A 26,132-nucleotide genomic window follows, 5' to 3' on the forward strand; every position below is an offset into this window, starting at 1 on the left:
TTTATTGTAAGTAAGAATCTAGATAGTTATCAGGACCTAGCCCCTACCCAGCATGTGGCAAAGAATTCAAACTTATTTTCTGCAAGGGTTTGAACTTGTTTTTGGATCCTCTATGGAAAAGATGAATTCATCAGGGGGCCAAATATTTACTTGAACTTCAGATAAAAGAGTTTATTGTGTCCAAGTGTTCTCATCTCTGAGAGAATATGAAAGTAAGGAGTGTGGGCTACAATATAATTTTTTAAAGATAAGCATGAACTTTGAAACCAAAGAATCTTGGAGTCAAAATCCAATTCCTACCATCTTACTGGTTATATTATCTTGGGTAAGGTATTATTTTATTTTTCTGAATCTTTTCATATCTAATAAGAAATAAAAGTACTCTGCTTATAGATGGTAGTGAAGATTTCCTGAAGTTATACTTATAAGTACCAGGTGGACTATATACTGGGGCACAATATCTATTGCGTCCCTTCTCCTTTCCTGTATGAAGAGTGTTCAAACAACACCAGAGATTTAACCAAGGACAACAGAGGAACTCTTGGCCTATGAGTACAATTAGGTGCTGTCTTAGTCTCCTTGTGCTATTACTGGTCAATGTATAAAAATAGAAATTTATTACCCATGGTTACAGAGTCTGAAAAGCTTTCAAGGTCAAGGTACCAGAAGGTTCCTTGTCTGGTGAGGGTCTTTTGCCTGTTTCCAGAACAGCATCTTGACTGCTGTGCTCTCTGGAGAAGAGGAATGTGGGTCCTCATAGGACAGAGGTGGAAGGGCAAACAGGGGTGAACTCCTTCCTTCGGGAAGCCCTTTTGTAAGGACACTTCATTCCATTCGGGATTTTCCAAAAGCCTGGATTTTCCCAATCCAGGAGGATAAGGTTTCAACATGAATTTTGGAAGGAGCAAAAGCACTCAAACCATAACAGGTGCAATATACCAGTCTGTTTATTGAAAAAGTGAAATCTTAATTAAAGGGCTAATCACAACAACATTGGCATTATTGAATAAAAAACTTAGATTACAGACCATACTTCTAGAAAATGTCAACCTTCAATACTCTGTTCACATGTGCTAGGCAGGCACTCTACAAAAGAGCCACAATCGCAGCCCAACTACCCTGTGATTTTTAAGAATAATATAACATCCATAGAGTAACCCATAAAACTAATATTGTAAATTCCCTGTATATTATATTAATATAATCATTATATTATCATTATATTATTATTAATTATTAGTATGACATCATTGTTATAGTATCTAAAACTGAAGATCTCTTCTATGGCCTTTACTATAGCTATTAAAAGTGGCATAATAGTTTTCTTGCAGCCTTTAATACTATACTAACATGATATCCATACTCTACCACCTAAATATAACAAAATAGCTTCCCTGGAGTCTTTAATAATAATGTAATATAGTCTACAGCATCTAAAACAAATAGAATAGCTGCCATGTGGCCTTGAATACTATCTTATTCATATTATTAGATAATGCTGACAAAATAGCTGCAGAGAATAGATGCTATAACAGAAACAGGATAGCCTCATTATGGCATGTAAAACTAATACAACAGCTGCCCTGTGACCTTTAATACTAACATTATCCATATGATAGCTTTGAAAATTGATAAATTACCTGCCTGTGGTAGGTAATTTATCCTTACTATAGCATCATTATTATAGCATCTAAAACAAATATAATAGGTTCTCTGTGGATTTTAGTACTAATATAATATTCATATTATAGAATCTTAATCTAATATAATATCATATAATATCTGCCTTGTGATCTTTAATACTAATAAGATATCCATACAATAGAACCTAAAATTAATATTATAGCTGTCCTGTGGGCTTAAATACTGACATGATATTAAGAGAGAGAGAAAGAAAGAAAGAAAGAAAGAAAGAAAGAAAGAAAGCCTGACTTTTCATACTGAGGGCTAACAGTTGGGAGCTGCATTTATTTTTCTTTTATTTATTTATTTTTATTATTTTAAGTTTCTTCACTCTAGGTTTCACTGAATTAACAAGAACATTTTCTTTTTCTTTTCTTTCTCTCTTTCTTTCTTTACTTATTTGTTTTACTTTCTTTGCTTAGCTTCCAAATGGGGGAGATTAGGGATTTATTTTATTTTGATGGGCAGCCAACACTATGTGCTTGGGATTCTTGGATAGAAGACTGTACATCGAAAATATCGCCGTTGACAGAAATAAATCAAATGTCAACCTTCAATGCTCTGTTCATCACTTCATCAAAAAAAAAAAAAAAAGCTGTGTAGGACATTTCTGGTGAAATATAACACATAACCTAACATAAATTTCTTACAAACTATTTTCATAGGATAAAATACTGTTTTGTTGGGGCTGCCAGCTACTCTTTTGTTAACATTTCACTTGGAAGGCAACCTTCAAAGCTACCAACCAAAAATATACATGAATTGCTCTCTTTTCTCAATCAGCTCTGGACAAATGGCATTGACTTTGGAAGTTATTCTTTGATGGCACAGGAACAAATAAAGGCAGGGGGCGGGGGAGACCCATGGAGGAAAATCACCTAGTGTCCTCCTAAATCTTATTTGAACACCCCAAGCTATGAACAGCAAAGATTAGCAGTAATGCTTGGATGTGATGGCATTTGAGGGGCATCAGATAAAACGACATAATTCTCTTTTCTGGAATTGGTTATTTTAACATTTAATTTCAGAATCGTCTCAAAAGAAAAGGCAGAGAAAATTAAAAAGGAAACTACAGCTCTCTCTGCACTGGCCTCCACTGCCCACCCTACCCCAGCAGAGTGGAGACCTTGAAAACCCAGAAGGTCACACTGAAAGTGTGCACACCCACAGGAAGGCCATCTGGAGGCTGCCCCAGAGTCCCAAACCCCAGGCATTCCAGGGCCGAGGTGCACATGGCACAGCGTCCCTTGTCAAGAGTGTTAAATCACTTGGTCAGTCTCCTGACTTCTTCTCCAGTTCTGAAGCCCACCATAAAGAAGACAGAAGACAAAAGCATGTTGACATTGCTCCAATATGACCAGGCCAACAAGCTGGAGAGCAAGCAGGGCAGGACCCAGCTGGCAGCCCTGGTGTGGTCTGGGCCACAGTAATGGAGACAAGATGTTAGATCATCTCTGGCTGCATCACAGTGGTTGCCAGCAACAAAGGTCACAACAACGCAGCTGGCTTGACCCAAATACAATGCATCTTTCTCAATGGGGAAGAGGGGGAGATAGTCCCGACATAGACTGACTTAATAAGATCAAGTTTAACATGCTTACCAGAGCTGAAATTTCCCATTGCTGGTCAGAGCTAGTGGCCAGAAATTTCAGGAAGAAACTTGCCCTAGGCTTTCTTTCATAGATCCACTGTTATTTAGTTAACTGTACTCAAAGAATAATTTCCAAAGTCAATGCCATTTGTCCGGAGCTGATTGAGTGATAAGATAGCTTAAAAAGTCACTGGAAAAAGCAGTAAATGTGATCTGGGGCCAGTGTGAGGAAAGCATGAGTGCCTGGAACTTGGCGTTCAAGTAGTGCTAGTGACCAAGTCAGCTGCAGTCATTTGACCTGCTTTTTCCATGATGAATTTCGTTCTCTGCATACACTGGGAATACTGGGACATGCTGTCACGCATCACTTCTCTCTATCATCCTTTTATCTTTCGGGGCTAACATTCCAAAGCTGCCTTATTAAATTCTAGACCCCATGAGATGTATTTTATATGCATTAGTTCATTTACAGCCAGCCTGTGAGGCAGGTGCTATAATTAACTCCATTGTAAAGATGAGGAAACCAAGGCCCAGAGAAAATATGGTCCCCACCCAAAAGTCACCCAGTGAACAGGGACTCCAGTCCAGGTCAGTTTATTCCAAAGCCTGTACTTTTAACCTTTTTCACTGCTTCTTAATCCTGAATTAAAAAGAAACCTGATCCAAAGTAAATGAAAATAGAAGGAAACAGCCATGAATGTGAACACGAAGTGTAGGGTTATTTGTGGGTGTAAGGGAGGAGGGAAGAGGCAGGTCAGTGAAAGATAATGCTGTGGTGAGTCCCTGGGGACCTGAGAGGAACCTGTCACCACCAGATAGCTGCTAGTGACTGAAGAGTGAAGTATGAGGACCAGAACTGGGACCTCATATAGTATGTAGAGAAATGTGCCTTGCTTCCTCCCTGGGAGAGTTCTCCCTCCCTTATCTGCTTTCTTATCCAGTTTGGGCTGGTTCCTAAGCACTCCATGATTGTTGTATTCACAATATGGAAAAGTCCTAGGCTTGCTGCCCAATTAGCTGCCTTTGAGTCTTGGCTCTGTCCCTCACTAGCTGTGGGTCCTGGGGTTGTTGCCTGAATCTCTGAATTAGTCTTATTACCTACAAATGACAATATTACCTACCTGTGAGGCTGGTGTAAGGATGAAGTAATATAGTGTGTGTTGTGTGTTTAGAGCAGTGCTGGCTACATACTGTGGTTCAAGATGGTTGATATATATATTGCTATTTGTAGTGTTTTATCCCACTCAAGAATATTATACTCGAGAATGGATGATGTGGCTTCCAATGAAAGAGCACAATACCACCTATGAATTAGTTTGTAAGGGCGACCATGACAATGGACCACAGGCTGGATAGCTAAACAACAGTTTATTTTCCTCAATTTGGAGGCTGGATGTCCATGAGCAAGGTGTTGGCAGAGATGGTTTCTTCTGTGGCCTCTCATTGGCTAGCAGATGGCCGTCTTTGTGTCTTCACATGGCCTTTGGTCTGGGCCTGTCACCAGTCATGCTGGATAGGCCTACGCGGATGGCCTTGTTGTAAGTGATGACCTCTTTAAAGGCCTAATCTCCAAATACAGTCACATTCTGAGGTCCTGGGAAGGTTAGGTCTTCCATGTATGGATTTCAGGGGGTCACAATTCATCCCCTTAAGACAATGAGCTTAATCATCCAGTTAGTCCTTTCATACTAGGATGAACCAACTATAGCTATAGCTCTCATAATCCAAACTATAGCTCTCATAATCCAAACAGTTCACCTCTGAACATTCCTGCATTAACACAGGAGATTTACAGGGACCCCTCATATCAAACCATAACAGCAACATAAAATGGACTAAGATCTTAACTAGAATAAAAAAAAAGACAAAACATTATGAGACCATCAAAGACATTTAAATACTGTCTAGATAGAGATCTTCAGACATTTTTTGGCAATTTCAGGGGTGTGTTAATGGTGTTGTGGTTTTGTATTTTAATAGCTCTTTATTACCTGGAGATATATGCTGAAATATTTATGAATGCTATGTTGAGAGTGCTGGGATTTTCTTCAGTTGGATGAGGAAAGGAGGTGTAGGGAAATAAATCTGATAACAGAAGAAATAAGATTGTTCATGAGTAGGTAATCCTGGATGGGTTATAATAGTCTCACTACTTTGTATATGTTTGAAACATTGTTATAAAAAGATTAAAATAGATGGAGAACATTTTTTCCATGTCATTACATATTTTTCTACATATTTTTCTAAGTTGTTAACATAGCCTTCCTTTGCATGGATTTATCATAATTAGTTGACAGCATCTTGTCCAACTGTTAAGTGATTTACTTTTTTTTTCTTTTTGCTATTAAAGATATGTAAATCTCTATACATAACTGCGATTATTTCTTTAGAGTAGATTCCTGAAAATGAAACTGTTGGGCCCAAAGGCAAGCTTGTATTTAAGGTTTTTGGTTCCATGTTGCCAAAATACCCTCCATCAGCAATAGCCCTTTGTTAAATAATAGTCACAGACCCCTCCTGCATTTTGCCAGTTGTATATATAGTGATATATAGTTATGTATAATTGACTTGGGGAGAATATGTATGCTGTAATGTTATCAATCATGGTTTGGTTTTGATCTAGAACCTTCATCATGGGAATGACAAATCAAACAACCAACTAACTGACAAAACTCTCCTGTTTGATGTGATAGAGATTAGAAAAAAAATAGTTACACTGTACATATTTTTCTACAATTTGATTTTTTTTAACTTATTAAATGTCTTGGAGGGCTGAGTTGTGGCTTGTAAGAAACTTACATTAGATATAAGGCAATAAGGTGAACACAAGGAAAATGTTAAACAAGATCAGCAAGTTTAAGAACTGGTGTGTGCATAAAGAACAATAGGAATTATAAACCCCAGCTGAGAAAAAAATAAAAGTGAGAACCAAGTCAGAAAATGACAACCAAGAACCCTGCTGGTTCCTACAATTGGCTGGAGGTCCCTTAAAGAGGCAGGTGTTACAGTCAGGATGTGGCTCAGTGGTAGAGAGCTTGCCTAGCATGCAGAAGGCCCTGGGCTCAATCCCCAGCATCTCACTCACATACACACAAATAGAGGCAGTTCTGAAGCTTTGTTTTCTGATAGTGAAAAAGAACACAAGGAAATTTCATGGCTCAGTTTATTTTTTGTAAATATGGATAATGAAGACTACTTCATAAGGCGGTTGTGAGTTGAATAAATACCTCTTATTTGCTTAGCACGATGCTCGGCACTTGGCAGGAATTATAGAAATGTTGACTGTATGTGGTGAATTATTTCACAACAAATTTATCTTGTGTTTCCATAGCATTTTTTTTCAAATGGTAGTTAAAACCCTACTACAGTGTTCTGTAATTGTTTGTTTCCATGACATTGTGTTGTTTATCTATCCTAGGGATACATGCTAACTTTTCAGCAGACTAGATACAACTCAAATTCCAACATCCACAATAGTAAACATGTTGTTATTGTTAAGTAACAAATTGCAAGTGAGCTTCAAGATTTCACTTATGTCCAACTATTCAGCATTTAGTTAATAAATTTTTTTTCTTTCTTTATTTATTTGGTAGAAAGTATCTGCAAGTGGAGAGAAGTATGGTCTATGGGGACCAGAGTTTCAATCTTGGCTTTGCTCTCTGCTACGTATGTGACCTTGGGCAAGTTTTATAACCTCTGTAAGTTTCCATTTCCCCATTTGACAAGTAATATTACTTGCCTCACTTCATTATTATGAAGATTAAGTGGGATAAATGTAGCAAACCACTCAGGATAGAACAGCTGGCATATAGCAAGTGCTCAGTATGTGTTATGCAGCAATTTTTTAAAAACAAGTTCAAGCCTTTTTATTCTAAACAGCAGTTTAGGTTCATAGTGATAGTGAGAGGAAGGAGCAAAACTACCCCATATAATCCCTTCCCCCACACATATGTAGGCCCCATGACCCACATCTCACTCCTGAGTGGCACATTTATTACGGATATAAATGTTATTATGGAAATATTATACAGGAAGGATCTGAGCTAGGCATTCTGTGATTTTTTTTTTCTTTTAAGCAACTATGTAATAGGTTTTTGTCCTCAATAAGATTGCAGTTTTCTTACAAAGATAAAACAAGTCAATATGAGTGAGTAGATAATAAAAGTCAATCTATGTTTAAGTGCCTAATAAGAAGAACACACAGAAATTCTCTAAGTCCTGGGCATGGATCAGTGAAGCAGATTTTTATCATTTTCTCCCGTTCCCTTTCTTAATGTCAACCACAGAAAGTTGGCCATTTTTTTTTCTGTTGTCTTCCTTTCTCATCTTTTGAATTTTTAAGACATAAAATCAGAAGTTTAGATCAGTAGTCACAAACTCAAGTGACTTCATGGATCAGGCAAGTAAAGCAAATGAATGACAACAGGAAGTAACCATAGAGACTAGTTGCTAAATAAAGCATAAAAATACCAGGCCTAAACAGAGGAGTCAAATATATGTGTTTGAAAATACTGTGTGGGTCAAACACAATTTGTTTTTGACAAATTTTGTCAAAGATTTTTTTTTTGTTATTGTTTGCAATTCTTGGTATAGGAAGTTTCCAAGTCATAATATATTCACAGGTTGAAAATTAATGTCATCAATTATTACTAATAATGACTGGCTAATACTTATTGAATTTCTTACCCCGTGTCAGATATTGTACTAAGTATATTTCATTCCCAAAGCAAGCAAGTGACTATTGTTATTCATTATTACATATAAGGAAACTAAGGCTCAGAGAGGCTGAATTGCTTATTCAAAGTTACAGAACTGGTAAAGAAAGACAACCTTTCTATGCTAACTTGTTCTTATCTCTTTCTTGGTGAAGATAATCATTGCAATGTTCCCTAAAATTACAATCCATTGAATGTTTAATATTCTGGTTTATTTTGCCAGATGATCAAATTTCTGTGAAATTAAAACATGCTATACAATAATAATGTCCTAAAAAATAAAACGAAGAGAAATGTAGCCCTAGTTGAACTTTGTCCTGCCCAGGGAACCTCAGGACAACTACCAAGCAGTAGGTATTTTCTGATCCTTGGATTCATTAACATGCATGACACAGTTGCCAAAAGTCACAAAGGAAATTGCCACTCTCTTGGTTGAAATTTGGAGCTAAGAGTGTAAATATCCACCTACCCATTCTCTAAGCTGCTTCTATGACCCTTATCGCTGTAGTGTCTGTGTTTTTATGGTGTTTTCAAGAACATTTCGACACTGAGAGCAGTATAAAGAAAATCTTGTTTGTTTCAAAGTTTCCCAGGAGCAGACTTCTGAGCAAAGAGGTGCAACTTAGCTCACTCAGATCCTCCTCTGAAGCCACTGCCATTAGCTCCTGTAGTAAGGTGGGATCACTCTGGTGCCAGACAACACAAATCCTCACCAACCAAAAGGCACTTATGGGGCACACAGCAAGTATGCAGCAGGCATACACAGACACTCTGAAGTTTCCAAAGACTTTAAGACTGTGGTTCTTGCTCTCAAGGGGGTTTTAGTCTAGAAGACTGAGCACATCTATTAGATATGTATCTACACGTATCTAATAAACAGTAGAGCAAGAGAGGATCTAAAAGGACAACAACATGTGATTAAAATTCTACATCTTTTTTTTAAAAAAAGAGAGAGAGAATTTTAATATTTATTTATTTTAGTTTTCGGCGGACACAACATCTTTGTTAGGTTAGGGTTAGGGTTTTAGTTTTCGGCGGACACAACATCTTTGTTTGTATGTGGTGCTGAGGATCGAACCCGGGCCGCACACATGCCAGGCGAACGCGCTACTGCTTGAGCCACATGCCTAGCCCAAAATTCTACATCTTTAATCTTGACAATCACCTTAACCAATACTTCTTAAGAGAAATTTCTAAGACCGTTTCTTTAAAAAGCTACTTTGAAAATACAATTTTCAAGAATTCACAAAAAAAAGACATTGCCAGGAATGTGCTTAAACAAGAATACAAAGTTTTAAAAGTGAAGTCAACTTATACAAAGCTATACACATAATTACATAGAACTATCATAAACACACACACACATGCAAATGAGTCTGTATAAAACTGCTGAAATGTCAACATTCTCTGAGGTGTACCAATGTCAGTTTTCCATTTCTGATGTACTATAGTTATATACAAAGTGACCACTAGGAAAGGATAGGCAAAGGGTTCATGGACCATATCTGCTCTATTTATTTATTTATTGGTGGCCATTATTTCTTTTTTTTTAATTTAAAACCCAATTTAATATTTCTTTTTTTTATTGGTTGTTCAAAACATTACAAAGCTCATGACATATCATCTTTCATACATTTGACTCAAGTGGGTTATGAACTCCCATTTTTACCCCAAATACAAATTGCAGAATCACATCGGTTACACATTCACATTTTTACAAAATGGCATATTAGTGACTGTTGTATTCTGCTACCTTTCCTATCCCCTACTATCCCGCCTCCCCTCCCCTCCCATCTTCCCTCTCTACCTCATCTGCTGTTGTTCAATTCTCTCCCTTGTTTTAAAATTATGGAACGCTTCACGAATTTGCGTGTCATCCTTGCGCAGGGGCCATGCTAATCTTCTCTGTATCGTTCCAATTTTAGTATATGTGCTGCCGAAGCGAGCACACAGTCATTATTTCTTGTGAATCTACAATAATTTCTAATTAAAAGGCTCAAAAATTGAAGAAAAATATCTTCCCCCCCAACCAGGAAAAAAGAATTAATCTCTAAACACAGATAAGGAAAAAACTCTAAGACATTTTTTAAAAAATATATCTTTATTATTTATTTATTTATTTTTATGTGGTGTTGAGGATTGAACCCAGGGCCTCATGCTTGGGAGGCAAGTGCTCGACCACTGAGCCACAACCTAGCCTTCTAAGACATTTAATAAGTTAAAAAAAAATCAAATTGTAGAAAAATATGTACAGTATAACTATATAAAAGGCATAAAAGAAATATATATAATATAATTATATATATATATATTATACATACACACATACATAAATATTACTCAAATATATTAGAAAAATATTTAAAACAATATACATCAAAATGTGTAAGGGGGCCTAAAGTAGATATTGGGGGATTATTAAATCAAATAATCTCTAATTTAACCGATGATTCAAAATTTTAATGAGAATTTATTGCTTATATAATCAGCAAATTTTTTTTAAAGGAAGACGATTTGGAGTTCCACTCCAAAAATTTTTGGTAATGTGAGACTGCAAAAGAAACAGATTGGCTCAAAGAGACTTTTGATGACCGATTTCTCATAATTATGTATAAATAAAATGGAAGTTTCATGCCCTGACATGCAGGATCAAAGGGTTTAATTCAGTCAGAAAGTTCCAAATAGCTAGGTGATAGTTGTGTCCAATTTTGTGAATTTCGGTTTTAAAAATAATCCTTCAGATATAATTTATTTCCCAAGGACTACCCCTGCAGTTCAGGTAGCTGTCACCATGGCGCCACTCATTGCTAACTTGTATAAAAGGAAGAATGCACCTTACAGCAAGATATAAATTTAAAAAAAAAAAAATACTTAGGTACAACATGCTACTTTTAGCCCTTAACAATGCCAGCTAATTACCACTGCCTAATTTAACCTTGGCTGTCTATGAGACCTAAGCTGGTTAACGTACCTAAATTTTTTAGTTGAGTCAAAAGTCTCTAGGCATAAACATTGATCTCTGTTTCTAGCACTTTGGAGCTTTAGAACAATGAAATGAAGCTTTTGATTCCTCCAGGTCCTGTTAGAACATCAGTTCATGATTTGTAACTTGTTGGAGACATGCATTTATTGATCTTCTGAATAGTCCTAATTATTTTGGGGTCTTCATATTTACCTCCCCGCCTTTCCATTTATTATAGGAAAAAATCCTGCCTATTTCTCCATCAACTTGGCTTCGCTTGAAAGAGTCTAGCCAGCCTGTCTCCTTCTCCATGCCAACCATCCCAACAGTGGTCATTTCTAACTGGGATTGTCTGATGATAACCCTCCTCCGTTTTCTTCTCAGGATGCTTCTCTAGTGTATTCATGTTTGGATGACTACTAATTTGGGTTTACTAGTCCATGCAAGCTTCCAAATACATTACGAGATACTGTGAATAGGACAAGGCCTTTCATCATCTGAGAAATTCAAAACACATTTAAATCAACAGTTCAAAATAGGACTTTACAAGTGAATTTTCTTACTAACTTCCCAACATACAGTGTGTGTTTCTGTATTTGTGTATAAAACGGATCATAGATATCAGGTAGGTCATAGTCTGATGTAGTCAGACAGAAAATAAAACGAGAAGCCTGGAGAAACTTCTTGATTTGGAAAATCTTGGCCTTTTCAGACTTGTTTCTCGTGGTTTTTCCATTGGCAGTGGTTAGAATTGAGATGACTTTCATAGTTGCCTGCACAGAATAAGTTTTTTTTTTCTTTTTCTTTTTTTCTGTGCTCTACATTCACGGTATTTATCAAACCACAGCCTGCTTTATACTGGGGGAAAAGTTCAATTTTTATATCCTGGTGATAAAACCACTCCGCAGGCATTCCTTGGGAAAATTAACATAAGATGTGCACTTCACCTCATGACATCGGATGGTGCTTTAAAAAAGTATATGAATGAGACACAAACCCAAAAGTAAAATGAGAGTTTTCAAAATCTCTGAACCAGGCTCCCCAAATCAAGATGGAGTAATAGCTACTTCTGTAATTTCTGCCAATTAATCCACCCCCACACCACAAAGCAAAGATTCCAAAATAAGTTAAAGAGCAGCATTAGTGACTCAGAGAGAATGACTTCACCCATGGGGCCTCACTGCCAGTGGTTTTCGGTTGCCACTGGTATTTCCCTCTGTACTAACAGTGACATTTACCTGGGGAGATAGAGGGGGAATAGATGACCTGACTTTCCCAGCAGCCCCTGCAGCCCGAGTTCTCGTCCTCAGAAGTGAAGGAGGCAGGCTGTGCCTCAGATTTGGTTCCCATGACCTCATGCTTTTCCCTGTCAAGGCCTTTCATTGGCTTCCAATGCACAGAGGCGAGGTTCTGCAGTAAAGCACCATGGGCACGGTTGTCCCCAACTGCCACAGTGTGCCCCTCCAGCCTTATCTCTCGCTCACTATTTTTTACCTTAAGCCAAACAAGTGGAATTAGTCTATTCCCCTTCTCCCTGTCTGGCTCAAGTTGTTAACCCTGTCTTCACGGTCTCTCTCCCTTCCCAGCCTTCCCAAACCCATTGTACTTATCTTTTAAGTCCTATGAACCCTTGTAAGATACCATCCCCTATTTTTCCAAAGATATGTACCTTCCCGAAAGCATTGCCACCTCTGCCTTATAATCAGATTGTTCATGTATGTTACAAGCTTCTTGAAAGATAGATTTGTTTTTGTGTGCTGGACTCCAATTAGCACAATTTTTGCAAGGACTTGAACTTCTCTGCAAGGATGCAGTGGGTAGTTATTAACGTGAACCTCAGACTCAACCTGTCTGAACTCAGCATCTGTTTCCTCCACTCCCTTCCCAACCTCTTCCTCCTGAAGTTCCTGCCCTCGTAATGGAAACCCCATCCATTTCACTGCCCGTGTCACAGAAATTGACATAACTCTTTCTCCTCTGCCCCTCAATCCCTCAGCCCCCATCTAATTCATAACCAAGTCCTGTCGACTCTTCAGTTTGCACTGGTGTTCTTTCCTGTCACAGTGCTGTGGCTTATTTTGGCTACCATCATCTCTCACCTGGATTGTCATAGCAACTCCTGAGTTAGAGTTAGTCTGTCTTCCTCTTACTCTCTCCATCATCCCTTCTCAACACTATTACCACACCAAAGCCACTGTGATATCTCTAAAATGAAGACCTGATTATGTCACCTTTTTTGCTTCTCCAAATCTAGTTGCAACTCTTTCACATTCTATGTGTGGCCTTGGCACATGTATCGCTATTGTGCTATATGCAACATCATAGGTTATCAGAGATATTTTAGTATTTACTATAAGGCTGGGATGTTTGCTGCTGACCTTCAAGTAGTAGTGAAGAAGGCAAGCCATTTTTTTTTAAACTACTGTGATTAAATTTTGAAACTAAAAATATCTTAAACTTCTTGCCCAACTTTTCAGATTCATTTATTTTGGAGGGCATGCATAATATGACTGAAAGGAGAGCTTTAAAAAAGAATACTTTCCATTTGCCTCTACTTATGTGAATTAGAATTTTCTAGTGACTTTAAAACACACAAACTTTCTTAAAATCAAAACATAACCAATGACAACTAAAATAACTAACTTGGATGCAGAGATTGATATGAAGCAAAGCATGACATTTAATTACAGATAATTAGGCTCATCAAAGTTGTCTCATTATCCTTTTTGATAAACATTTAAAGTAAAAATATTTGAAATAAACTTGTAAAATACCATATTTATCTGTTTTCTATAGTCAAAGCCTAAGTTAAATTTCATTCCAAAAGACAGTTTCCAGTGATTTTTTTTTTTTTAATAGGAGAAAACATTGATGCCTCAGCCAGGACCCTGTCTTCCTCTTGATCCTAGTAAGACGTTCACAGTCTGTCCAAATGCTGGCAGACCCACAGCCCTGTTTTCTGTTCCAGCCAGGATTATCTCTGATCCAAATGGAGACCTGTCCATTTCCTGTTGACATTTCTTGGTGTTCTCAAAGGGACCAAAAGAATGGCTCACTCTGAGCAGGATTGACCCCATCCTCTCCCTGTCTTTCACCAGGTTACAACTCTGGAAAAAACCCTGTTGGGTATAGAAAGCATGGCCGTACATATTCTTTCCCTTTGCTTCGACCCCACATCTCCTAGTACATGCACATTACTATTTCCAAATGCTTCAAGGGAGAGAACTTGCTCTGCAGAACTAAGAAACTCCCGCACTGTCAGGTAATATCTGGCTATCCGTGTTTTACAAATAAAAGGGCACCCCACTTCACAGGCAATCATATAATCCCTAGAATTTAGACCCTCGATCAGTAAGAAATACAATAGAGCTTATTTTGCTGAATCTCGACAGAAGGCTACATTAATGGCATGCTTGGTGCTTGTGGTCAGCAGAGTTAGGTGGTAGCCAGGCTGGTCATGTGCTGTTACGGTCTAGTTGAATCCATAAAGACGTGGATGATGATAATGCTAATTCCTCTGGATTAAATTCCAACAAGAGGTGCTTACAGCTGCCCAGAATGGCATTGAGAAATATGAGTTTGTCCTTGTCCTTTTGACCACAGTACTGGTTGGGTTCCTGAGAGCTTTAATTATTGCTTTGTGAACAGAGCTTGTCTTTGGCTTGGTGTTTATCAGCTCCAGAGCTTAGGAAATTGGGCTTTATCTCTTCCAGATTAGATCACTACAAACCTCATTGGGTAAAGATAGTAGAAGGAGGGTGGGGGACAGAGGCCCTAACTCCCTATCCTGTAAAGCCCAAGCCCTTTATAGAACAAAGCCCCAGGACCCTCCCTCCCCACCCAGCACAGGAGAACTAACTGGGATTTTATTTATTCACTTCTTTCAAGAGCCTTTTAATTGGCAAACCTCTCCGGCTAACTAAAGCACTGATTTTTCTTTCAAGATAAGGGACCGACTGCCTCAGGTTTCTGCTTCTTTTTCCATCCCCTTCAGGTTTTATTAACTTTGTAGCCAGGTTGGAGGTGGCTACTGTGGGATAGGTTGTCTGGCTCACTGAGGGACCTGGTGCCTGCCTCCCTCTGCCTCTTAGCAGATTCCATCCTTTTCCATACCACTCCCCAAGGAAGGAAGGAAGGAAGGAAGGAAGGAAGAAAGAAAGAAACAGAGAGAGAGAGAGACAGAGAGAGAGAAAGAAAGAAAAGAAAAGAAAAAAAAATGAAAAAACCATATGCAGTTGTTCTACCTGCTACTTATTTTAAAGGGACACCTTTCCTGGGGGAGTCAGGGTTGAGCTGGGTTTTAGCAGTCTTCTGGGGCTTTGGTATGATGAGAGGTCACAGAGATGCTGTCACAGGGGTGGGACCTGCATCCCTCAAAGGGGTTCACCTGTGGCTCCTGCCCTGGGCTTCGCTCCTGTCTGTGGCCGCAGCACTTTTCTGAGGGCTCTGGATGCCGCTCACCGTTTTCTGTTTCTGGGCACCACGGCCCTGTTCTTTGGCCTCCAGTGACAAAATGACTTCCTGATATCTAAAGCCTTGCCCCACCACCTCCCCGGCCAGAACCTTCCCGGAAACTTCCACAGAGCACTGCACATTTAAAATCCACCACGCCAGCTGTTGCTCCTTGGATTCCCAAGAAGTTAACTCCCTGGGCTTATTTATCTTGGGGGTGAGCTGGCTGCGTCTCAGCTCCTGGTCATGAACTGGCTTCTTCTGCTTTCTTTCCTTTTAACTCCATGGAAGTATTGAGAAGGGCTAATTCTATCCTTGTCACTTTGACAGACTCCAGGAGACATCCGTGGGGGGATTGAGAGACCCTCACCTGCTAGACTGGAGAGAGAGAGGGAAAAAACCAAATGCCAGGATTTCTGCAACTTAAGTCAGCTCATTCCTGAACACATCAGCCCGTCTCCTGGTTCTTGACCTCCTTTGGGCATTGTGTGTCTGATGAGCTCATGCTTGTAAAGACTGCAAGCCTTTAATTGAAGTGTAATTAATAATCATCTGATAAGTGAATAACAATAATAATGATGATGTAATCCCCTTCCCCCACGCCCCACCCCTGTTCTCTTGGGTAGTAACACTGTGAGATGATGTCCTGGTGTACTCAGGGAGATGAATGGCTGGAGGTGAGACGAATCATCATAGCTATAGGCTTGCTGGCAACGCCTGGGGTTGGCCTGCCAACCGGAAACCTAAGGGCGCAGAACAATGCAGCAATGTTCTAAAAGTGTTGAGCCATTCGGGTAATGGGAAAGTTCAAGTTGTTTCATGCCTCGGGTCCCAGGACACCCACTTGCTTCTGGCCAACCTGGTGGCCTCTCAGGCAGGATGGAGGAGCCTGGAAACCATATTGAAACTGATAGTTACTTATTTCTCCTGCTGCTCTGCCTCCCTCTCTTTCCCCTGGGGTGAGTGAGTGAGGCTCCTCAGAAGGGGTAATATATATGCATCAGGCTGCCATCTGCATACCATTGATGCTCCGATGGATGCCAGTCATGGTGCACCTAGTCATCTTGAGCACCTGATGATCTGAATGCAGAAGCCATAGGTTTTGGAAAAAAGAATCAGTTTGGTTCTCAGGCTTCTTGTGGTTTAATCTCCAAAGTAGACCCGAAGCTAAAAGAAATGGTTAGAATGGAAACATATAAACAAAAAAATGGTGAAGGAGAGACTTCATCATCCACTTTTGCCCTGAAGGCTTCTCAGGCTGAAAGGCTGAGATAGGTAGAATGGAATCCGCAGCTAGAAAAGATAATCATACCTTTCATTTGCAAACGGTTTATAGTTTACAAAGTATGACCTCATTTGAGCTTTGCAATAACTCTGTAAATCTGGCTGAACTGATTTCCCCAATTCACAGATGAGAAAACTGAGGTCCAAAGAGGCTGAGTGACTCCCTCCAGGAAGTGCCAGGGTCAGAGCCAAACCCACACTTCTAGAAGACGATTGGACTTGCTCCACAATGGGCTGATTACACCATCTCTTCTCTGCTGGAAAGATTGATATTCAACTTAATCAATAGTTAAGTAGTGAATGACTACTGTGTGCTGGGGACAGTGCTAATTGGGAAAATAGCAGTGAACTTAACATACAAGGTTTGCTTCATGATGTTTTCATCACTATTTTAGTTTTGAGTTTGCTTGAATCTCTAGACCACAATCCTTCTAGAGAGATCTGTAGTAATTAAAGTTCTTTTGGCTGCAACAGTGAAAGTTAGTTCTGGCTAGCAGTGCCATCAGAGGGAAATTTATTTGAAAGATTATGGGGTATCTCACAGAACCTAAGCAAATGTTCCACCCCAAACTTTGGGAAAGCTAAGAATTTCCCCAAGCTTCTCCAAGTTCAAGAAGGGCGGTTTCTAGAGTCTCTGCAGTAAGAGCAAAGAGGCTTTCTCTTTTAATCTAGAGTTTTGCCTACCTGTGACTTTCTTCTTCCAAATTCAAATCCCCAGCACAGAATCTCAATGGCCTTGTTGGCCCAAAGTCTCTATCTTTGGAATAACCTCTTGGGCCAGCAGGGCAGGATCATAGAGAGCAGACATTACTACTGGTCAGTTTCCAAGGAAAAGAAATCAGTCCGTGCTCAGGAAGCCACATAAAAAGGTGTTGGTACAGTACCCTACCCAGGGCCTTGGGGATCACTGCAGGGCAAAGCATGCAGTAGAGTACAATATTCTGTTACTGCCTCTCTAAGACCTTCCTCTCCTTTCAAATTTCCTCTTTAAGTTCTCTATCTTTCAGATGGAAATTTCTGTCAAAAATGCAAAAGACACAGTGCTTTATGAATATATTCTGAGAAATTTATGGTGAAATGAAATCTCTGGGATTTTTAAAAAAATATGCTACGGCTTGGATCTTTAATGTCCCTTTAAGGTTCCTATGCTAAAGGTTTAGGTTCCATGTGGAAACTTTAAGAGCTGGGGACTAGTGTGGAGGTCTTTAGGTCATTAGGGGTACACTCTTTCGGGGGATAGTGGGACCCCCAAGTTCTTTTCTTCCTCATTTTTGCTTCCTGGCATTATATGCTCTATCACATGCTTCCTGCCATATGTGCTGCCTCCCCAAAGGCCCAAAGTAATGGGGCCATGCCATCAGGGACTGAAAGAACCCAAGTAAACCTTTCTCTTTATAAGTAGATCAAGTCAGATATTTGTTATAGTAACAGCAAGTTGAGTCACACAAAATAGTCCAGGTACAAGACAGTGGAGCAGATAAAGTAAGAAGGGCCCATGTTCACGTTGGTTAGAGTTGGGTGATAGACACACAGGGTTCCTTTGACAGTTCTTTTTGCTTTTCTACATCATTGAAAATGTCTATTTTTAAAAGGATTATACAGGACTGGGGTTGTGGCTCAGCAGTGGAGCGCTCGTCTAGCACGTTCGAGGCCCTGGGTTCGATCCTCAGCACCACATAAAAATACATAAATAAAATAAAGGGATTGTGTCCAACTACTTCTAAAAAACAAATGTTTAAAAAAATAAAAGGATTATACAATTATGTTTATTCCTTCAGAATTTTTTTTTTTGTACTGTATTTGAAGCCAAGGGTACTTAATATAGAGTTACAACCTCAACCCTTTTTAAAAAAAAAAAAAATTTAAGACAGTGTTGTCGAGGCTGGCCTTGAACTTGCAATGCAACAGCCTTAGCCTCCCAGGTGGCTGAGATCATAGGCGTGTGCCAGCTCACCTGGCTTTCAGCCCTTTTTAAATGGATGTCTTTCTCTGTATAGATTCTTCTGGTGATTCCCTATGCACCTTTCTCCTTATTTGATATTTCCCTGGCTCTTCTATGTACTTGCCTGGACTTCTCTCTTGCCCTCTGTCCTTTGAACAGGGTTCCACAGAATGCTGAGTGCTCTTGTTTCCTGGCTGCTCTTGTGACCCTCCCCGGGTGGCCCTTCTGTGATGGGAGAACGTTATTGGGAGGAGAGGTTGGAGTGAGAGGAGGCTCTTGGTGGCATTCGCACCTGCAGGTGAACTTTTTACCCTGGCATCTGATGCCCAGCATCCCTTCACACCTGGAGAGACCGCTGTGGGGGTCCAGCCAGGTTGTAAAACATGTTTAGGAACAAGCTTTATTTTGGACCCAATGTGAAAGAAGAAAAGAGTGAGGCAGAGAGCTGGCTCGGGCCACAGCTCAGGTGGGGTGGGCCAGGGAGGGCGGCTTGCAGCAGGTGCCCGGTTGTCTTTCATTTCCAGCAGTTCCATTAACAGTTGGCAAGTCTCACTCACCTGCGGCATTTGTAACATGCAGCTGTTGACACAACTAATACTACCTCATGCTCTTGGGCGTTTATGTGTCCCTTGTCACGGTCACTGGAACTCAGGGGCTGCAGGGTCTGTTTTCTCCACTTGCTGCATTTGTATTGGGTGGGGAGACAGTGTCGCCACCACACCCCACCTCTCTTCATCAAATCCTCTGTTCAAAGCACAGTGCCCTCATTTCCCCCTCTGGATTGATGTTAAGCACTTAATGTAATTGCCTCACAGAAAAAAAAATAGCCAAAGATATACAGTCAACCACACCGTGGCCTCATATTTCAAAACCAGCCTGGCTTCTTTTGAAATGCTCCCTTACAGGGTGTGAAATCAATCATGTCATGCCTAGGTCTCCTCTGGCACAGGGGCACCAACGTCTCATCTTACTCCAGAAAATACAGCCAATGACTTGATTCCCTCTTTCCCTCAGCCCTGTCTACCCCAGCCTTCTACCCCCAACTTCCCCAGGGCCCTTTCCAGTGGACCCCCCTTTTTGCTGGGCAGCCTGCTCTGTGATTCTCATTTACCATAAAGACATTGGCCAGGCTGTTCGCCGTCTATTCTGCTCCCTGGTGCCAGCCTGTACCTTGTCCTCGTCCTCTGCTTCAACCAGTGCCAGTGACAGTCACTCCATTTCCCAGTGTGAGTCAGATCCTGAACGCTGGCCATTTTCTTTGCCCCCCTCCCCCATCCCCTTCACCTTTCCACCCAGGACACGTGATCTTCCACAAAGGAGAGCAACTGGGCTGGAGGCAGCCCTGTAGCCCTCCCTCTCCCCCTGAAGAGCCCTGCAGTAGCAGTGGGGAGAAGAGCGAGTTGGAGATGGCTGGTTCCTGCTCACCTATCATAGTGTTAGAGGGCAGGACCAGCAGGGAAGCAAAACCAGCTTATGGAAGTGAAGACTGTTGTCTAAGTCAACTGCCACCCTGAGGACCTTCTGCCTCTCCCTTGGAGTAACTGTTGGCAACCAAGCAATATGGATCCGGATGTGTCCTCCCAATGCATGTGTTGGAAACGTGGCGCCCAGGGCAGCATTGTCGAGCTGGGGGATTTAGTCTCCAGACCCTGCCCTCATGAATGACTTAAGGCTGGTCCCTTGGGAGTGAGTGAGTTACGTGGCAGCGAGTTAGTTATGGAGGGGTGAGTGCAGCCCCCACTCTCTCCATCTCTCCCATACTCTCTCCCTCCAGGTGACGTCTGTGCCATGTTATCAATGCTGTCGGGGACCCTAACCCGACACCAGCCCCTTGATCTTGGACTTCCCAGTCTCCAGAACTTGAACCAAATAAACTTCAATTACTTACAAATGACTCTGTTGTATTCTGTTGTGACAAAGCAGACTAAGACAGCTGTGTGGACAATAACAAGGAGGTGCAGGCAGGGGAAGTAAAGGCAAAGGGTGGGAGGGCAGGCGCGTCTATCAAGCAGACTGACGGACGACCCTCAGCTGCGCGGCTTTGCTCATTTCCCAGCTCTGCCGAGTCACCCACCGCCACACAGGTGAACCTGAAAATCTGAAACGTGACAATGTCTCCCTGGCTCTGTTCTGTTCTGCATTGATCTCCTCTTCCTATCACTTCTCTGATGCGTGTGCTGTGATACCCCACCCCCCAGTAGATAATGACAAGGTTATTATTCTTCCCTAGCAACTTGGCTTTGAAGAGAAAAATCAAAACGCACACATTTGCCCCCCTCAACCTGACCTGTTCTGATCATCTCGAACTGTCCCCTGAGCCCTTCCCTGTGTGCACACACTCACACAGCTGCGGTGCTGTCTTACGGTCTCTGAGTTACCTTGGCGAGATGCCTACGGCTAGTTCAGAATGGTAACTATAAATAAGACTCGGCCCAGAAGGTTAAATACCTGGCTACCCAAAACAGACTACCATTACCCCAGGGCACTCTTCTCCTGGTGCCCTAGAATGGTAAGCTTGGTTCTTTATTTGGGCCACTTATCGCCTATTTCTTCAAAGACTGTTTGTCGTGTAAATTGGCTTTGATCTTTGTCTATAGTTCAAATAATGGGAAGTTCAAAACATGTTGAATGGAAACACACGAGGAGATACATGATATAGATGCCAAGATGGAGGTGCCTGCCAACTGCATATGCCGAATCACGGGCACCGTTGAGTGGAGACCTCTAACCACTCACCCATCTCCTATGCCAAATAAGGGGTGGGTACCATTTAGAAAAAGGTGATCATTACTGCTTTCATGACAGTCTAGTGAGGGAACAGACTTCCATAAATCAGACCATGATTAATGCAACATAAATGCTAAGAAGAAAAGACACGAGGGACCGTGAAGATGCATTAATCTGTTTTCCATTACTATAACAAAATAACCAAGGCTGGGTATTTTATTTTAAAAAGAGATCTATGTAGTTTATGCTTCTGGAGGTTGAAAGCTGACACAGCATGGTACTGGCTCTGGTAAGGCCTCCCCGCCACCCTGGCTGTGTCACATCATGGTGGATGGTATCACAATGGTGGGCGGGAGAACTCCCACGGTGTGACAGACTAGGGCCAGTCTTGCTCTTTTAGAACAACCCTTTTTTGAGAACTAACCAGAACCATATGAGGACTACCTTATTCCCCCTCCAAAAGCAGCTCCCTTAATGACCTAATGACCCCACCAGGCCCCACCTCTTACAGGTTCACCACCTCTTAACATCATGGCAGCGGGGACCAGCCTCCAGCACGGATCTGCGGGGAGATCCAACCATATCCAAAGCGCAGCAGATGGAGTTCACACCTCCCAGGCTACAGAACCAGGGAAGGTGACATTTATGCAGTGATGTCAAGAATGTGGGGGAGATGGCAGGAATGGGGTGGGAGGAGGAGAGAGCTCAGCCTGTAAATTGCCAAAGCAAATAGGGATGCTAATGGTTGTGCTGGAGAGTGACTCTCATCTCCCTGGCAGAGACTTAACATTCCTGAGTTCCTCTTGGAAGCTTTCATAAGCAAATGGGTTAAGTACGCGTTTTATTAATAACAATCACACTGGCAATGCTGACCCTGGTTGAATGGTTCTTGTGCACCAGGCATCAATCAGAGTGTCGAATGGTACCTCAGTGATCCTGGTCCCCACCCCCCTAAACAGCTCAACGCCTGGCCCTTTACCCTGCTTAGCGTTTCCCTATAGTTCTCCCCACCACCCGACATGTTATGTGTCCCCGTCCACCTGTTTATCGCCTGTCTCTCTGATCGGAATGTGACCTCCAGGAACCCAGTTGCTTTTACTTATGTTGTTCACTGTTGTTTCTCTGGAGCCTCGAACACTGCCTGGCACTTCCTTGGTGCTCAAGAAATACACGTTTGTTAGATGAAGGCGTGGATGTTGTTCATTTACTCCCCACAGCATCCTTGTAGGTTAGTAAATTGGCACAAAGAGGTTAAGTCATTTACCCAAAGTCACACAACCAAAGGAGTGGTAGAATCAAGACTTACGCAGCAGGGTTATTTGAAAAACAGAAACAGCTATGTAGAGTGCATCAGTTTGACTTAAATGGCATTTGGTTAAATGGCATTCTGTTCAAACACTTCAGAAAAGTAATCCAGTTCAGTATGGCAGTTCTGACCACCATGGATTTTATAAAACAGAGATCAACGAGCAAGTGGCCCACAAGGACTGTCTTAATTATAGGAAGCCTTGTACCAGCCCAGGGAACTTGCAACCCAGATAAGATAAGGCCTCCTGAGTCATAAAACACTTTCAGATTCCATGGTATAATCCACAGCCAGTGTTGCTGGAATATCCCTCACGACTGACGCCTTAGTAACTCAGTCTGGTCACCAAGCATGTGAAATATGGAATATAGAAACACAGTTTGCTTGCTTGGCTTTTTCAGTTGAATTGAAAACTTGAAGGTCGTTGTGTATGTGTGTTTAAACAACAAAAGAGCTTGGAGTAAAGAAAGAAAACAGCAGCCACCCTTCGCCCCACCTGTCACCTTGTCTCCTGTCCAAAGGGGCAGAAGCTGAGTTGGCCTGAGGAATGTGAGTCTTGTTCCTGAGGCCATTTTTGACGGTTCTCTCCTTTCTACGGATGGCAAGGCATGTTGTTCAGTGGTCAAGTGACCCTGAGTTCAATCCCCGGTATCAGAAAAAAAAACATGTTTTGTGTTTATGAACTTATGTTAAGTTTAAGGAGAGTTTAAGCATATCCTGAGTGGCTTTATGTATTGATTACTGTTCCCAGCATATCTTGGGGGTACTTTTGTTGTGCAAAGGAAAGAAAACAAGCAATGCTTGTTGCTGTGAGAAATGTCATAAGCAACAATTTTCTGCAGGTTTTAAGTGCTTAAATTTTAACTTTCGTCACTTCTCCATACCTAATTAGAGCCATGGAAAGGCTATTACAACAAGGAACTTGAAACCCCAGAACAGTTTCATTACTGTCTTTACCAGGTTGTTATGAGAATAAATAAATTTAATTCAATTCATCAAATATTTAGTGTTCACTAAGCCATGTCGAATTCTGTGGGCACAGATGAAGAATTAAACAACCCTCCTGCCTTCACAGAACTTATGGACCAGCATAGGTTGAAAGACCAGTATACATATATTCATAGTAGAAAGTATCGTACCCTCTAGGTGACAGGGGCACAGAGTGATCCAAATACAAGTAAAGGAAGCACTAATTCTGACTGGTGCTACTGGGAGAGACTGTGGAAGCTATATAAGTCAGCTTCAGATTGCTATAACAAAATGCCTAAGATAATTAATTTATTTTAAAAAAAAAAAGATTTATTTTGACTCACTGTATTAGAGGTTCCAGTCTGAGATTGGGAAAATCCACTGCTTTGGGCCTCTGATGGCAATGGTGGGGAGCACATGGCCAAGCAAACTACTCACCTCAGGGTTAGGAAGAACTGAAAAAGAGGAGGAGATGAAGGTCCCAAAATCCCCTTCCAGGGGTACCCTCAATGACCAAAGGACCTCCCACCAGATTCCATCTCCTAAACATTCCGCTACTTCCCAATAATACCACCCTGGGGACCATGCTTTTAACACATGGGACTTTGGGGAACAATTATTGAAAGCACAGCAGAAGTGGAAACATGAAGAAGACCTTGAAGGAGGGTGATTAGAAGAAGACCTTCTCAAGTAGAGAGACCATGAGACAAAGCACGGAGATCAGACACCGTGAGATTCAATGAAAGCCTGTAAAGTACTCTTCAGTTATAAAATACTTGATGCCACTACTGCCTTTCCCAGTAGCCATGACCTCTCTAGGCAACAAGATAACAGCAATTCAGAGACACGGCCAGCTGCCAGCTTACCTGCTTGCAGAATTTGAAGTAGACCTGACTGGCTTTACCGCATGCCCCAGTCCCAAAGGAGGTGATGGTACGTGTCAAGTCCAACTGGGGAAAATTAACCCTGGCCAAAGGTTAACAGTTTCCTTCTCTTTCCATCTGTGAACGTCTTCCCAATGCCCTCTCAGCTCTGCCGTTACACATCAACTTCTCTCTCTCTGGCCATTCCAGGATCAAGTGCTGGTGAAGTTGCCTTCTAGCCAGTGACAGAAAGCAGCTTACCTTCATCTATGGAAGACTCACATTTTACATATGGGTCGGGTTTAGATGTTGAATGTCCTTTAAAGTCTCATGTACTGGAGGCTTGGTCCCCAATATGGTAATGTTGAGAGGTGGCGGGTCTTTAAGAGAGGAGACCCAGTGGAAGGTCATTAGGTCATGGGAGCACAGCCCTAGAGAATGGCTTCATGCAGATAAAAAAACTGTTATTTTGTTTCGTTGCTGTAACAAAATAATCAACATAAAATGGACTAAGACACACATGTAAATCGAGACTAAAAATTATAGTATCCACTTCATAGGAGAGGAACAGCGCTCACTTCATGAAGATGAAGTAGAATAATATACCTGGCATATAGCACTTAAAATATTATTTATTATGATTATTGCTAAGAGCAGGAGTCACCAAACTGTGGCTTATATGACAAATCCAGCCAGATCCATTCATTTATATCTTGTCTAAGTAAACTTCTGCTACAGTGGAATTGTAAGTGATAAATTGAGGGATTTATCACTTGCAAAACTAAAGTACTTTGTATCTGGCCCTCTACAGAAAAAGTTTGCTGATCTCTGATCTAAAGAAATGAGAAGAGAACCTCCTTGTGTTACATTCACAATCAATTAGATTTTTGTCTTTGTGGGTTTACCAGTGATTTTATCTCCTATTGTGGGCTCTTTTGTCTTATGATACTACATGGTACTCACCCTGGAGTCTAGAGAAGTCCTTATGTACATCTCCACATCTCAGCACCATGGAGTGCCCTAGAATATATTTATGTCTTCCCAGAGTCTTGCATTAGTGCCTAGGACCACATAGCAAATGTGAGGGAGGTGGATAAAAAGTTCTGTCCCTGATCAATTATACCATAATCTCTACTGAAAACTGCATAATACTTCTAAAATGACAAGGAATTCAACACCTTACCTTGGAACAACTGTTCTCTGGGTAGAGAGAAGCAAGAGCATGGAGAAGGCAAAGCACTCAGACAGTTTGAAATCCCCACTGACCCTCTACGAGGCCCCTTAGTTGAAGGGTCCACTCCACTTAAGTATCTTTCTTTTGGGGGAGAGGGGGCGGGGCGATATTGGGGATTGAACTCAGGGGCACTCGACCATTGAGCCACATCCCCAGCCTTATTTTGTATTTTATTTAGAGACAGGGTCTCACTGAGGTGCTTAATGCCTCACATTTGCTGAGGCTGGCTTTGAACTCTGGATCCTCCTGCCTCAGCCTCCTGAGCCGCTGGGATTACAGGTGTGTGCCATCATACCCAGCTCACTTAACTATCTTTCTTTTCAATAGATTCAGCATTATTGCTCTTCTGAGATGTACAAAAGTCTAGGTAGGTTGGGACTATGCATTCTGACAATATTTCCAGA

At 41.2% G+C, this 26,132-nt stretch overlaps 1 long non-coding RNA gene and 1 other non-coding gene across 3 annotated transcripts; both read right to left on the reverse strand.

Moving 5' to 3' along the window:
* Positions 1-9,831: 9,831 nt before the first annotated feature.
* On the reverse strand, positions 9,832-9,938 carry LOC125616182. Its single transcript, XR_007346823.1, has one exon. It is a non-coding gene; the product is annotated as a U6 spliceosomal RNA (small nuclear RNA).
* Positions 9,939-13,613: 3,675 nt separating this feature from the next.
* Positions 13,614-24,960, reverse strand: LOC125616162. Of its 2 annotated transcripts, XR_007346807.1 has the most exons (4): positions 24,498-24,960; positions 23,976-24,086; positions 16,424-16,570; positions 13,614-16,292 (listed from the first exon to the last, which is right to left on the reverse strand). It is a non-coding gene; the product is annotated as an uncharacterized LOC125616162 (long non-coding RNA). The 2 variants fall into 2 exon arrangements; XR_007346808.1 differs by lacking the exons at positions 23,976-24,086; positions 24,498-24,960 and adding an exon at positions 16,716-18,329.
* Positions 24,961-26,132: the final 1,172 nt, after the last annotated feature.

The sequence above is a fragment of the Marmota marmota genome, unplaced genomic scaffold, assembly GCF_001458135.2.
Source record: "Marmota marmota marmota unplaced genomic scaffold, marMar, whole genome shotgun sequence".
In the NCBI taxonomy this organism is placed as follows: Eukaryota; Metazoa; Chordata; class Mammalia; order Rodentia; family Sciuridae; genus Marmota; species Marmota marmota.